The following is a 14,830-nucleotide window of genomic DNA, read 5'->3' on the forward strand; positions in this document are numbered from 1 at the left end:
GAGGACAAGTGCCTCCATATAAACGCCTTCTTTCTTATTTGACTCTAACACTCCTTGGAAGAGCTGGACCCAGTCGGTCATCCCCTGGCCTTCAGAGTTCCCTCAGCCCCTGAAGTCCAGGCGTCTGGCTGGAGTCCCGAGTGGCCGCCACCATGCCCTCGTATCCGCTCAGTGTGGCTGTGGTCTGCATGAGCAACATGAACAGGAGCATGGAGGCCCACCACATCCTCAGGAGGAAAGGATTCCGAGTCAGGTCCTTCGGAGCTGGGTCTCGAGTCAGGCTCCCAGGAACGGCAGGCAACCTCCCTGTGGTTTATGATTTCTCCACCACCTATGAGGAGATGCGCAAGGACCTTGTGCGCAAAGACCGACAATGCTATAACAGCAACGGCATCTTACACATCTTGGGAAGAAACGAGAGAATCAAGCCTCGCCCGGAAAGATTTCAAGAGTGCCGAGATCGCTTTGACGTCATCTTCACCTGTGCGGAGAGCGTCTACGACAGGGTGGTGGAGGAGCTGTTGGTCCGAGAGCAGGAGACCTTCCAGCCTGTGCACGTGATCAACGTGGACATGGCCGACAACGCGGAGGACGCCACGCTTGGGTCTTATCATCTGTGAGCTCTGCAAATGCCTCCAGCAGGAAGTTACCTGGAAGACCCTCTGGTTGAGGTGCTCCTGGCAGCCCAGTGGAAAACAGGCCAGAGCTTTCTGCACATGATCTGCTTCTACTGAAGATCTTGTCTGGTTTCAGCTTCTTAGTCAATAAGAACCTGTGCCTGGATATTGGGCTAGGCGGTATTTGCTGTGCAAGGATCTCATAGCCCTTTTTGCTCAAAGCCATCCTTATGATTTTTTTCAGGTGCACCCCACCCAAGCAAGGAAATGCAGGGGAAAAGCGTTATATGGATAATAGAACTTGAGTCACCGGGAGCCATCAAAAACCTTCCAATGTGAGGGATGATGGTGTGGGGACTTGACTTGGAGGGAACAGTTCAGTGCTCACATGGCTCTGCAAGGAAGTGAACCTGAAGGACTCTGCTTTTCAGATCAACTAACGAAGGCTTATAATGGAGTGGTGGACGTGTTTTGTTCAGTATAATCAGGAAAGAAACTTGTTTATTTCATCATTTTAAAACAATATCCTTTTTGCTCTTTTGTAGTTTTATATAAATACATAAATTTTTATTGAGATGTCATTCTGGTGAATTGTTTTTACTTAGAAATATATTTATATTTAGATTGTATGTATTTTACTAATGCCAATCTTAAGAGAAACTGTAGATTATGGGCGGCATTTACTAAAATCCTGGCATGATTTTTTCAATTAAATAGCTCATGACATTAAGTAAAATAAATTAAAACACTCTGAATTATAGAAAAAGTGTCCTCTTGTTTGTGGTAGTGCAGGGATCTTACAAAGTGAGCCCTCTGGTTTCTTATTGTTCAATCCATGTGAATTCCATGGAGAAAAAGCTTTCTTTCCTAAGAAGTTCTTTCTCCATGCTAGTTGAGTTCCTATCTGTTTGGGCAAGGGATGGCAAAATGACAGACGAGTAAAATGCTGCAGGTACTGCAATGGAGAGATAACAGTGATTAATTATAAAATATAAAGTGTATATAAAATAGAAAACCAAAAAGGACCTTTTCTGGGCTTCCCAGGTGGTGCTAGTGGTAAAGAACCCAGTTGCCAATGCAGGAGACATAAGAGATTCAGGTTTGATCCTTGGCTCGGGAAGATCCCCGGAAGCGGGCATGACAACCCACTCCAGTATTCTTGCCTGGAAAATCCCATGGACAGAGCAGCCTAGTGGGCTACAGTCCATGGGGTTGCAAAGAGTCCAATATGACTGAGCGATGGAGCATGCACGTGCTCAAGGACCTTGTCTATAGCACAAGGAACTCCTCCACTCTGTCGTGACCTATATAGATATATATGGATAAAAAAGGTTGAAAAGAGGGGATATATATGAGTGTGTGTATATCTGATTCACTTTCTTGCACAGTAGAAACTAAAATAACATTCTAAATCAACTATAGACCAAAAAATATTTTTTTAATTTACTTAAAAACATACAATGTGTCTGTGAATAAATTAAAACAAATGTGATGGGAGATAAAGTACATTGTGGAACGTGATTTGTCTAAGTCACCATAAAGGTCATAAAAATATAAAAGTGTTTGGGGAGTTAGAACTTTAAGGTTGGTGAATTTAGTGGTTCACATTTTGATCTAGTGGTAGATTTCTTGTGGAACTATAGAAGCTGGTGTCTCTTGTAGAGTTAGAAAAATGCAGATGAGGAAGTTGTCAAAACCCTGAACATTGTGGGCATTGAGTGGGTGAACTTTTGGTTGCTGGAGTTTCTGTGAATGAAAACAGAAGGTGAGTAAAAGTTTCCTGGGAGGCTGCCTGGGCTCATGTTTCCTCCTGAAACGCGCAGCACCTGGGGCTTCCTTGTGTGGAGAGTTGGAGACAGATTAGAGAGGGTGATGGGAACACAGAGATCATTTACATGGAGTGGTGGATGTTACCTACAGAATTTGGCCAGGACTATAAACTGCTGGTTGGATAAGGGCATAGCAACCCACTCCACTGTTCTTGCCTGGAGAATCCCATGGACAGAGGAGCCTGGCAAGCTACAGTTCATAGTGTCGCACAGAGTCAAACGTGACTGAAGTGACATAGCATGCATGCACTCATGAACTGCCGGCTGCATTCCAAAGGTATTTTCCAGACTTCCTCAAGGTGATTGCAGTCCCAGGATGCTGAGTCCTGATCTTTGTCATTGGATGGTCCTTTTACCAGCCTCTCAGGATGCTCCTCACAGTGGCAAGGTCTTTTCAGCTTCAGATCCACCAAAATCAGCCACAGTTTGGACCAGAGTGCTGGTACATTCTCTGCGGAACTTCTGGCACTCCATTAAAAAAAAAAAAAAAAACCGGAACTGGGGGGCTGGGACTAGAACAGGTGTTGTTAAATACACTGAGAGAATCATTTCCAGGTGGTATTAACACCACTGGTGTTGGTGGTTTTGCTAAAGGAAGGGGAAATTTGTCATTTTCAATGATAACTAACAATAATATGTTTCTAAGTGTGAGGAATGGAAAAATAAAGAATTAGATGTGCTACTGGGCATACAGTGGTTTTTTCTTGACTAGACAAACATAATTCCAGTTAAGACACAGAGGCAAATGACATATTCAGACGGTTGTTGTAGGTGAAATGGCAGCATTTGAATGCAAATTGTTGAAAGACATGAATGTACATGTAATTAGATATGTTAAGTATGCCAGTGATAGCTTTGGGACTTTTTGACAGGGCACGTGGACATGGCTGTGGGTATGTCAGAGCAAGTTGTATTTCTTGATCTGGATGATATTGGACTTTATAGTCCAAGAGCCAACAGCCTAACAATATATGTGTCAGTAGCTTCATTCATAATTTATTTATTTAAAATCCTTCATTTCAGTTGTTTCTTGATTTATATCCCCCTCTGACTGTTGTTCCTGCTTCACTTCACTCTAAATCCACAGGGCAGAGGATATAATACTTCCACATTATTCCACTGGCCAAAGAAAGACATGAGGTGTTCACAGGTACAAGGGAGTGGGGAACAGACTACACCTCATGGAGGACAAATTGGCTTGTGTGGACAGTGGAGGGGTTGGTAGGGAAAGATTATTGGTATGCATTTGTGCAGATAGTCAGCCTTATTTGGAAACACTATCTGATTGAAAATGTCTGAAAGCTTGACAATATAGTCTGAAGGCATCGTGTGAGGACTAAGTTACTCTCAAATATTGCTGGGAGTCATGAAAAATAGTATAGCTTGTACAAAGGGAATTTTTCCACACAAGACAAAACTATAAATGCATTTACCCCTGGACCAAGGTGCCCCCACTTGCAAAAATGGACCATAGATCTTTCAACAGAGTTATCCAACTGGAGAAGAGAGAGAAAATACAGAAAAATAGAAAGACCTTTTTTAAAATATATATATTTTTAATTGGAGGATAATTGCTTTACAATGTTTTGTTGGTTTCTACCATACAATGTGAATCAGCCATAAGTATACTTATATCCCTTCCCTCTTAAGCCTCCCTCCTGCCTCCTCCCTGTTCCACTCCTCTAGGTTATCACAGTGCACCACGCTGACCTCCCTGTGTTATACACCAGCATCCACTAGCTATCTATTTTAAAAATGGTTGTGCATATATGTCAACACTACTCCCTCAATTTGTCCTACCCTCTCCTTCTCCTGGGCTTTTCTGGTTGCTCAATGGTAAAGAATCCGCCTGCAATGCAGGAGACACAGGACACCACTACGCATCTTGTTGTGGTTCTTTCATTACATCTTTAGTTGTGGAGATGCTTTTCTGCTGGTCTTAGGGTCATTTTCATTGATAGCTGTTCCGTAAATGGTTGCAATTTGGGATTGCCCATGGAAGCAGATGAGCTTAGGGTCTCCTGACTCTGCCACGTTGGCTACACCTCTACATATATCAGTGAGTTTTTTACATATGCTTGCTCAGTGTACTCTTACATGTTTGTACTGTATTTGCTCTTGTGTTGAATACTTTCTTCCAAACAGTTGATAATATAAATAAAATGAAAGAATTAGTAAACATTTGCTATGTTTAATGTTTTGAAAGGATAAAGATTTACTGATACATACACTCATTATTTATGGTCACATTATGTTAATGGTGAATACATATGAATTTTAAGATATATATGAATTTTATAATTGTCTAAAAAGCAAAAATATGATGAAAGCTACAACATGGGGGCAAATGGCAGGAAAATGTCTGAATGAGAGGAATAAAACAAGTGTAGCCATTCAAAGCATAGAATACCCTAGTAAATAAGAGTTTAACAATTACCCAGGAAAGGTCACTGTTTCCAGGGCATTACATTCTAACCTCCAGCCTAGGAGTAGGGAGGTGAACTAATCTAGTTATGAATTCTATGTATAAGAAAGTGAACTAAGACCCCAAAGGCAGTGATATCTAATGAGTTATTAAAGACATTGCAAGAAACATTTACAAACCCATCCCTGATAAAATTGCTCTATGACAACAGGACACAGAGTTATTTGATTAGTATTTCCACTGTACCCTTCCATGTCTTGATACAAAAGCTAACCTAAAGCATGATGAGCATTATTGAGGAAAGCACAAGGGTAGTTTCCATTATTATAGTCATATCTGCTTTGGAAACAGCAAATGAACTACCAGGTCCCGAATCTGCTTCATCTTAATCCCATAAACCTTAAGATTTAATGTAGGTGGAATGAGAATATAGACATTGGCCAGAAGAATGTAAATATTGAGTGGAATGTGGTATCCAAACCACTGAGTGAGAACTGAGAAGATCCCAGGTCCATAAAAGAGAATGATGACACAGATATGGGAGCCACAAGTGTTGAGAGCTTTGTGAGGAGCATCTTTGGAAGGGATGTGGAGGACAGCATGGAGAATAGGCATATATGAAACAAAGATTAGCACAACATCTAAGACCAAGGTCGACATTAGGACAAAACATCAAACCATATGTTCTATGTTAAATTGCTCAGATGTGTTCAATTCTTCGCGACCCCATGGACTATACAGTCCATGGAATTCTCCAGGCCAGAATACTGGAGTGGATAGCCATTTCCTTCTCCAGCGTTTTGTTGGATATCATTGCAGGAAATGTTTGCCAGGACAATGTTTACAAGCAGTGTTTGGGAGGATGTTACTTTTATAAAAAGTCAGTCTTTTCAGAAGAAATATTACAGTAAAACTGTACAATAACTTCTTAGGAAGATGGATATATGAATTTTCCCTATCAGTGTATGTGTAAGAACAGTGGTGTATCACAGGGGTTAGCGTATGGCAGTGTAGCAGTCAAATGCCATCACCAGCAAGATCCCAGACTTGTAAATGGAAGAATACCTGAGAAATGCAGCGATCCAGGGAGAGGTCTCCAGCATGGAACCAAAGGATCGCCAAGACCTGAGGGACTCTGCATGCAGAGAGGACAAGGTCTGCTCCGGACAGCATGCAGAGGAAGAGGTACATGGGTTCATGGAGGCTGCACTCGGTGAGGATAATGAAGAGGAACAGGCTATTTCCAAGCAAGGCAGCGGCATAGGAAATAACAAAGGGGATGGAAATCCACATGTAGTGGTCTTCAAGGCCAGGGATGCCCAGCAAGCAGAAGACTGTGTGGCTAGCACCAGTGTGGTTTAAGGTCCTCATATTTGGTAAGTTCTTCCAGAATCTCATGCCTATTCATGGAGACAGAGGAAAATCAAAAATATATGCAAACTTTTCTTTTGTATTGTCACTTGATTTTGGTTCCTACTTCATCCCATTCCATTCTGATGATGTCAGGAATTTTGGATATATATATAAATAAAGATAAGTAAGGTATGACTTGCTATCTGAATGAAGCCTTAATTTCAGGAGCAAGATAGACCCATAAAGCAGTAGAGAAAATTAAATGAGTATGGTAATGATTAACATCTTGTTGTCCAAAATTAAGCCAATACACAAACAGAATGGAAAGAATAATTTACTCTGTATTTGTGTTGGTTTTAAGAATGAGTTTTTTTTTTCTTAACTTACCTAGGAAAATAGTTTTGTGACTCTATGGGTAGGGAATTAAGGGTGGAGCAGAACAAAGGCTTTCCCTGAGCAGGTAGCTATGTCCTATTGTTTTGACTACAGAATAAAGAGTAGGATAGTGTAACATGAGTTTTCAAAGTGTTTTTGAAACTTCATCAATATTTAATGTGTCCCTTGCCAATTTCTTTCTAGGCAACAGTGAAAAAATTCTGGTAATGACCTAAAACACTTGTGCACCATGTATCCAGGCCAGCTGAAGGCTGAGGAGTTCATAATATAGTCCCGTTATCTATTGTACTGCATAAGAAAGAGGAGTTGTGAGGTCACATGGAAGGAGGAGCAGTGGGCCCAAATTCTAAGAGCTCTTGGAGAGGAAGAAAGAAAGGTTCAATTGTTTCAGTTTCTAGAAGAAACACAGGTGGTTTTAGTGGACAGAGGTCTCTTTCCCCCGTGAATCAATATCCAAAATTGCTATTTGTAAAAGGAGTGTTTTTATACTATGAAGGCCAAACTCAAGGGACTACACTTTCCATGCCCTCTCTCACTATGACTAAAGTTGATTCCCATGTCCATCTGCATTCTCATGAGAGGAGCTTGGTGCAAAACTCAGGGAGTTGCAAATTCAGGAATCCATGAAATAATGAAGTATATTGATCAACAACTTTCAAGATCTGCATGTTTTTTAATATTTTATTTTATTTTATTTTTATTTTTATTTTATTTAACTTTACAATATTGTATTGGTTTTGCCATATATCAAAATGAATCTGCCACAGGTATACATGTGTTCCCCATCCTGAACCCTCCTCCCTCCTCCCTCCCTGTACCATCCCTCTGGGCCGTTCCAGTGCACCAGCCCCAAGCACCCAGTATCGTGCATCAAACCTGGACTGGAAACTCATTTCATATATGACATTATACATATTTCAATGCAATTCTCCCAAATCATCCCACCCTCTCCCTCTCCCACAGAGTCCACAAGACTGTTCTATACATCCATGTCTCTTTTGCTGGCTCTTATACAGGGTTATCGTTACCGTCTTTCTAAATTCCATATATATGCATTAGTATACTGTATTGGTGTTTTTCTTTCTGGCTTACTTCACTCTGTATAATAGGCTCCAGTTTCATCCACCTCATTAGAACTAATTCAAATGTATTCTTTTTAATGGCTGAGTAATACTCCATTGTGTATATGTACCACAGCTTTCTTATCCATTCATCTGCTGATGGACATCTAGGTTGCTTCCATGTCCTGGCTTTTAGAAACAGTGCTGCGATGGACATTGGGGTACACGTGTCTCTTTCAATTCTGGTTTCCTCAGTGTGTATGCCCAGCAGTGGGATTGCTGGATCATAAGGCAGGTCTATTTCCAGTTTTTTAAGGAATCTCCACACTGTTCTCCATAGTGGCTGTACTCGTTTGCATTCCCACTAACAGTGTAAGAGGGTTCCCTTTTCTCCACACCCTCTCCAGCATTTATTGCTTGTAGGCTTTTGGATCGCAGCCATTCTGACTGGTGTGAAATGGTACCTCATAGTGGTTTTGATTTGCACTTCTCTGATAATGAGTGATGTTGAGCACCTTTTCATGTGTTTGTTAACCATCTGTATGTCTTCTTTGGAGAAATGTCTATTTAGTTCTTTGGCCCATTTTTTGATTAGGTAATTTATTTTTCTGGAATTGAGCTGTAGGAGTTGCTTGTATATTTTTGAGATTAGTTGTTTGTCAGTTGCTTCATTTGCTATAATTTTCTCCCATTCTGCATTTTTTAACAGGGCATAACTGAAGATCCAGCACACAGTAAATCACAAAGAGTGTTCTCTGCCCTTCCAGGATTGATACTTCTCACCTCTGAATTTATTTGACATATTGGGAAAATCCTCTCTTATTTTTATTCCTGTACCTTTTAAGTAGTGACTAAAGTTGTCCTAAAAATATAATCATGGAACAGAAACTCAGTAGAGGTGTGTGAAGATGTTCCTGCTGTGGGCAGCTACTAAAGCCAGGTCAGTCTGTGACCAAACAGCCATTTTGAGAATAGATCGTTCCCTGAGGAAGCCCATCCTCCTGAAGGAGATGGAAGACACCAAAATAGACATGAAAATGCCATTGGGGGGCGGGGGGATAATGCGTGTGCCATATGCTGAGAAGCTTGTAGCAAAAAAAAGGTTATAAAAGTGAAGCAACATAAATGTTAAGTCATTATAAAGAGGAGCCAATGAGGACCAGCTTAGAGATGATGACGGACACTGGATATTTGGGAGTAAAGAGGAATTTTTCTTCTAGGAGCCAGAGGAGAGATGCTGAGGAGCTCAATGTTTGTGACGTGGTCTATGGGTACATTGTGAGTACTTGATAGCTATTTGTTTACTGAATCAAATCTAAAGCAACTTCTCCAAACCGGCCTCATGCCAGTTCCCCCAGGCTGGATCCAGAGAGCTTCAGTATCATGGAGAATTTACTTGCTTCTCCCTGCTGTGTTCCCGAGAGAGCTGACCCTACTCAGGATACTATTCACCATCTGCCCACTATGTCAGCCATGTGCTTGTGAAAATCTTCTCCCCATATGTGATTTATTTCCTCTGATTTCACAAGGGATCTAATCATCAAAACATGTATCTCAAGAATAGGAGAAAATTTGATTACCTGACCGTGTTTCTCCTATTGATTTTAAACTTTCTGTGGTCTGGGAATTGTCTTTTTCCTTTGTGCAGTTCTAGACCTCAGCATATCAAGGCAAAGTGTAGCTTCTCAAAGTGTTTAACAAAGCAAACAAATGACAAATATCAGGTAGGTGTGCTGAAGGATCAGTGCGGGGTGGCCGTGAATAACCCTCTTTAATGTCTCAGATATTTACACCAGTGAGGATCTGGGGCCAACATAGAACCTCCTCTGGAAGGTCTTAGGGATCCTTGGTACAGTGAGAGCTAATGACGGTTCCCACTTCTTTACACTCTCCTTTCCCAGACAGCAGATTCCATTCTACTGGGACAGCTCATATGTAGGACAGTGGTTCAGTGGTGTGCTGGTAACCCAGCTCAAATGCACATATATATACCTAGTATGTAGATAAATAAGTAAATAAATAAATAATCCTGATTTGCAGTTCTTGCCAATTTCTGTATATGTACTCCCCCAAGGTGTATTTCATGGTACAAGGTGGTATCACTGAGTGTGGAGTTTGCAAGGAATGGGCAAAGGGGCAGGTACAAGTGGATCTAGCACACAACTGCTTTTGTCTCTCTAAATCTGTTTCCTTTACTCTAGACAATGGTCCTAATATTTTCAACACTTTCTTTAGGCTGCATAACATCTAGTCTTGTAATGATCTTATTGCCTGAAATATCACTCCACAGCAATAATAAATGTCACCTGCTTCAGTGGAATTCACATGGGTTAGAATGGGTTAAGCCCCAGCAGAGTTCTCAGAGTGATGGGTGCCAGGAACTGAGCTTTTATGCATTTGCCTGAAAGCCTCAGGGGCAGCTATCACCCTAGGGAGACCAGATTTTGAGTTGTCTTTTCAACAACATCTCTTTATCCCACATACGTGGATCATGTCTTTAGGTCTCTTTAAGCCTTTGTTTTCCACTATTTTTCTCTATACATCCCTTGATCAGATGTGTTCACATACTTATTTCTAATAAATCAATTGTTAGTTTTACTACCCCAAATATTCCTGTTTCTATTTTATGGCAATTAATAAATATCAATCCTGCTTTCAATCAGAACAACTTAAAGATTTACATATTAATTATTTTAAAAACACATTCAGTTCAGTTCAGTCACTCTGTCCTGTCCAACTCTTTGCGACCCCATGAATTGCAGCACTCCAGGCCTCCCTGTCCATCACTATCTCCCAGAGTTCACTCAAACTCACGTCCATCGAGTGAGTGATGCCATCCAGCCATCTCATCCTCTGTCATCCCCTTCTACTCCTGCCCCCAATCCCTCCCAGCATCAGAGTCTTTTCCAATGAGTCAGCTCTTCGCATGAGGTGGCTGAAGTATTGGAGTTTCAGCTTTAGCATCAGTCCTTCCAAAGAACACCCAGGACTGATCTCCTTTAGAATGGACTGGTTGGATCTCCTTGAAGTCCGAGGGGCTCTCAAGAGTCTTCTCGAACACCACAGTTCAAAAGCATCAGTTCTTCTGCACTCAGCTATCTTCACAGTCCAACTCTCACATCCATACATGACCACTGGAAAAACCATAGCCTTGACTAGATGGACCTTTGTTGGCAAAGTAATGTCTCTGCTTTTGAATATGCTATCTAAACACATTACACAGAAGCATTTCTTTGTAATTTAAACAGACTTGAATTAAATTTGTGCTGTTTGGTGGCCAAGATGATGGAATAGGAAGACCCTGAGCTCACCACCTCCTCCATGACCACATCAAAATTACAACTATTTACTGAGAAAATATTGATGGGAAAGACCTGAAGACTAGTAGAAAAGATTTTTCCACAACTAATTGTAAAAAGACCAATAGGAGTGGCAGAAATGCATAGTCAAGATCACAACACCAGGTAGGTGGCCTAAAAGGAGAGGATAATAACAATTGCAGAAGTTCTCCCTAAGGAGAAAGTTGTTTGAATCCTGCATTGGGCTTCCTAGCCTGGGGGTCCTGCATTGGGAAGATAAGTCTTTAGACTGTCTGGCCTGAAGGCCAGCAGGGCTCACATACAGGAAAGCCAGAGGGCTGTAAAAAACAGAAACTTTGCTCTTAAAGCTTGTGTGTAAAATCTCAAGCACAGAGGCAGTAATGTGAAAATAGCCTTAATCAGTCCCATTTGCTGATCTTGGAGAACCTCCTGGAGAAGCAGAAGGCACCTGGGAATTTTCCTAGGGACATAGATGCTGATGGCAGTCATTTTGGGGAGCTCATTCTACTCTGAGGACACTGCTTCTGGCAAATATCATTTTAGAGTCCTCACTCTAGTCTATTATCATCGAGGGCATACCTGCCCACCGGTAAGCTGGCACAAGCTTTGGGCCTCCCTGGTCCCCACACCAGCAACCCTGGGACCCAGCCCCATGCACCAGCAGGATGGCACCCCTTTCAACTCCCCACAGCCAGCCCATGCAGCCAACGGCCATGAAATATGACCCTGCCCACCAGTGAGCCAGCTCCAACCCCAGGACCCCTCAGGCCCTGCAGCCAGCAGCAACAGAACTTTGTTCCAAATTCCAATGGGCTGGCAGCCATCACATGAGGCAGGGCCTAGAAGCCAATCATGCTGGGGGCCAGACCTGCCTATGAACACACCCACAATATTTAACCCTGCCACAACAAAAGGGCCCAAGCAGTTCACATGCAGGACATATGCAGAACACATATTAATAGCTCTGGTGACTGGAGGGTGGTGTGCTGCTAGGTCCATTAGGACATCTTCATAACGCTACTTCTCCAATATCAAGAAACACAGCTGACCTACCTACTATATAGAAATAAACAAAATGAATTAGGCAAAAGGAGAAGAGAGAAGAATGTTACTGACAAAGGAACAAGAAAATCTCCAGAAGAAGAATAAGCCAAGTGGAGATAAGAAATTTACACAATCAAGAGTTCAAAGTAATGATCTAAAGATGCTCAAAGGAAAAAGAATGGATGAACACAGTGAGAAGTTTAACAAAGAGAACATATAAAGAAGAAGCAAAGAGAGCTGAAGAATATAATAACTGAAATTAAAAATATATGAGAAGAATAAACAGTAGATTAGATGATACATAGGAAGTAATCAGTGAACTGGAAGACAGTAGTGGAAAGCACTTCAGATGAAGAAAAAAATGCATTAAATAAAATGACCTGTGGGACAATTTCAAGTACACTAACATTTGCATTATAGGAGTCTCAGGAGCAGAAGAGGGATAATGAGGGGAAAGAACTTATCTGAAGATATAGTAGCTGAAAACCTTCCTAACCTGGGGAAGGAAACAAACATCCAGGTCCCTGAAGCACAGAGTCCCAAACAAGATGCACCCAAAGACATCCACATCCAACCTCATTTTAATTAAAATGGAAAAAATTTAAAATAAAGAGAGAGTCTTAAAAGCAGCAAGATAAAGGCAACTATTCATAACTACATACAAAGGAACTCCCATGAAACCATCAGGTAACTCTTCAGCAGAACCTTTGCAAGTCAGAAGAGAGTGTGGCATAATAATATTCAAAGTAATGAATGGAAAAAAAAAAAAACAAAATACTGTACCTCACAAGGCTACTCTCAGATTTGAAGATGAGATAAAGTTTTTTACAAACAAGCAAAAACTAAAGGAGTTCAGCACCATGAAACCAGCTTTATAATAAAAGTTAAAAGGACTTCTTTAAGTAGAAAAGAAAATATTGCAATTAGAAATGTGAAAATTACAAAGAAAAAATCTCAGTGGTACATGAAACACAGAGGTAAAGTAGTTTATCAACAATTTATAAAGCTAACAGGAAGATTAAAAAAAGAAAAGGAAAGACTTGCCTGGTGGTCCAGCGGTTGTGAATCTGCCCACCAATGCAGGGACACAGAGTGGATCTCTGGTCTGGGAAGATACCACATGTCACAGGGCAACTAAGCCTGTGAGTCACTACTGAAGCCCCCATGCTTAGAGTGCATGCTCTATAAGAGAAGCCATGACAACCTGAAGCCCTAATACTAAAATGAAGAGTAGCCCCTGCTCTCCACAACTAGGAAAGTCCATGAGAAGCAACAAAGACCCAGTGCAACCAAAGAGGGGGCGGAGGTGGGTGGGGGAGGTGTTGGGAGGTGCAGTGCAAAATAGCCTTGAAGGAGAAGGTCCTTGGGGAAATGGCGAAGGGCCAGAAGTCCCCAGGCATTGTGTACTGATAGCTGAAAAACATTTCCTGCCTTTGGCTATGCTAGGCGCTAAGAATTAACGATTAAGCATTAAAGATGTTGCTTGAGAAAATGGGTCATGGAATAAACGCATGGGTCATTAAGAACACGCTGGTCCTTGAAGTATCTTTTACTGATTATATCTTAGCCTTGTACGTGCTCTGCTGGCTGTATGCTCTAGGCTCTTTGTTCCTTACTCCTATAAAAGGCTGGACTGCAGAAATAAAGTTGTCAGTCCTTGCAGAGACTCTCCGAGTGTTGTTCTTTCAGGTTCACCGTTTCCAAGTCCCGGGAAGAAAATTCCCACAAAAGGCAAAATGAATAAAATTGTATATCCAAATAAGTTATTAGGGAATAAATAAAACAAAAAGATGTAAAATATAATGTCAAATAATAAATGAATGTGTATGGGAAGGAGAGGGGGATGCAGTTATTAAAATGGACTTGAATTTAAGATTGTTGTTGATGTTCAGTCACTAAGTCATGTCCAGCTCTTTGTGGTCTCATGGACCACACCATTACAGGCTTCCCTATCCTTCACTGTTCCCCAGACTTTGCTCAAACTCGTGTCCATTGTGTCAGTGATACCATCCAACCATCTCATCCTCTGTTGCCCCCTTCTCTTCCTGCCCTCAATCCTTCCCAGCATCAGAGTCTTTTCCAATGAGTCAACCCTTCGCATGAGGTGGCCAAAGTATTGGAGTTTCAGCTTTAGCATCAGTCCTTCCAAAGAACACCCAGGACTGATCTCCTTTAGAATGGGCTGGTTGGATCTCCTTGCAATCCAAGGGACTCTCAAGAGTCTTCTCAGAAAAATAAACGATCCAATCAAAAAATTGGCCAAAGAACTAAACAGACATTTCTCCAAAGAGGACATACAGATGGCTAACAAACACATGAAAAGATGCTCAACATCACTCATTATCAGAGAAATGCAAATCAAAACCACAATGAGGTTCCATTTCACGCCAGTCAGAATGACTGCGATCCAAAAGTCTACAAGCAATAAATACTGGAGAGGGTGTGGAGAAAAGGGAACCCTCTTACAGTGTTGGTGGGAATGCAAACTAGTACAGCCACTATGGAGAACAGTGTGGAGATTCCTTAAAAAACTGGAAATAGAACTACCTTATGACCCAGCAATCCCATTACTGGGCATACATAGTGAGGAAACCAGAATTGAAAGAGACACTGTACCCCAATGTTCATCACAGTACTGTTTATAATAGCCAGGACATGGAACCAATTTAGATGTCCATCAGCAGATGAATGGATAAGAAAGCTGTGGTATGCATACACAATGGAATATTACTCAGCCATTAAAAGGAATACATTTGAATCAGTTCTAATGAGGTGGATGAAACTG

At 41.4% G+C, this 14,830-nt stretch overlaps 2 pseudogenes; one reads left to right on the forward strand and one right to left on the reverse strand.

Annotated features, from left to right (window-relative positions):
* The first annotated feature begins 6 nt into the window (after window positions 1–6).
* On the forward strand, window positions 7–1,383 carry LOC129628245 (RNA polymerase II subunit A C-terminal domain phosphatase SSU72 like protein 3-like; annotated as a pseudogene).
* Window positions 1,384–5,201: 3,818 nt separating this feature from the next.
* Window positions 5,202–6,422, reverse strand: LOC129627848 (olfactory receptor 52B4-like; annotated as a pseudogene).
* Window positions 6,423–14,830: the final 8,408 nt, after the last annotated feature.

The sequence above is a fragment of the Bubalus kerabau genome, chromosome 15 (genome assembly GCF_029407905.1).
Source record: "Bubalus kerabau isolate K-KA32 ecotype Philippines breed swamp buffalo chromosome 15, PCC_UOA_SB_1v2, whole genome shotgun sequence".
NCBI classification, from domain to species: Eukaryota; Metazoa; Chordata; class Mammalia; order Artiodactyla; family Bovidae; genus Bubalus; species Bubalus kerabau.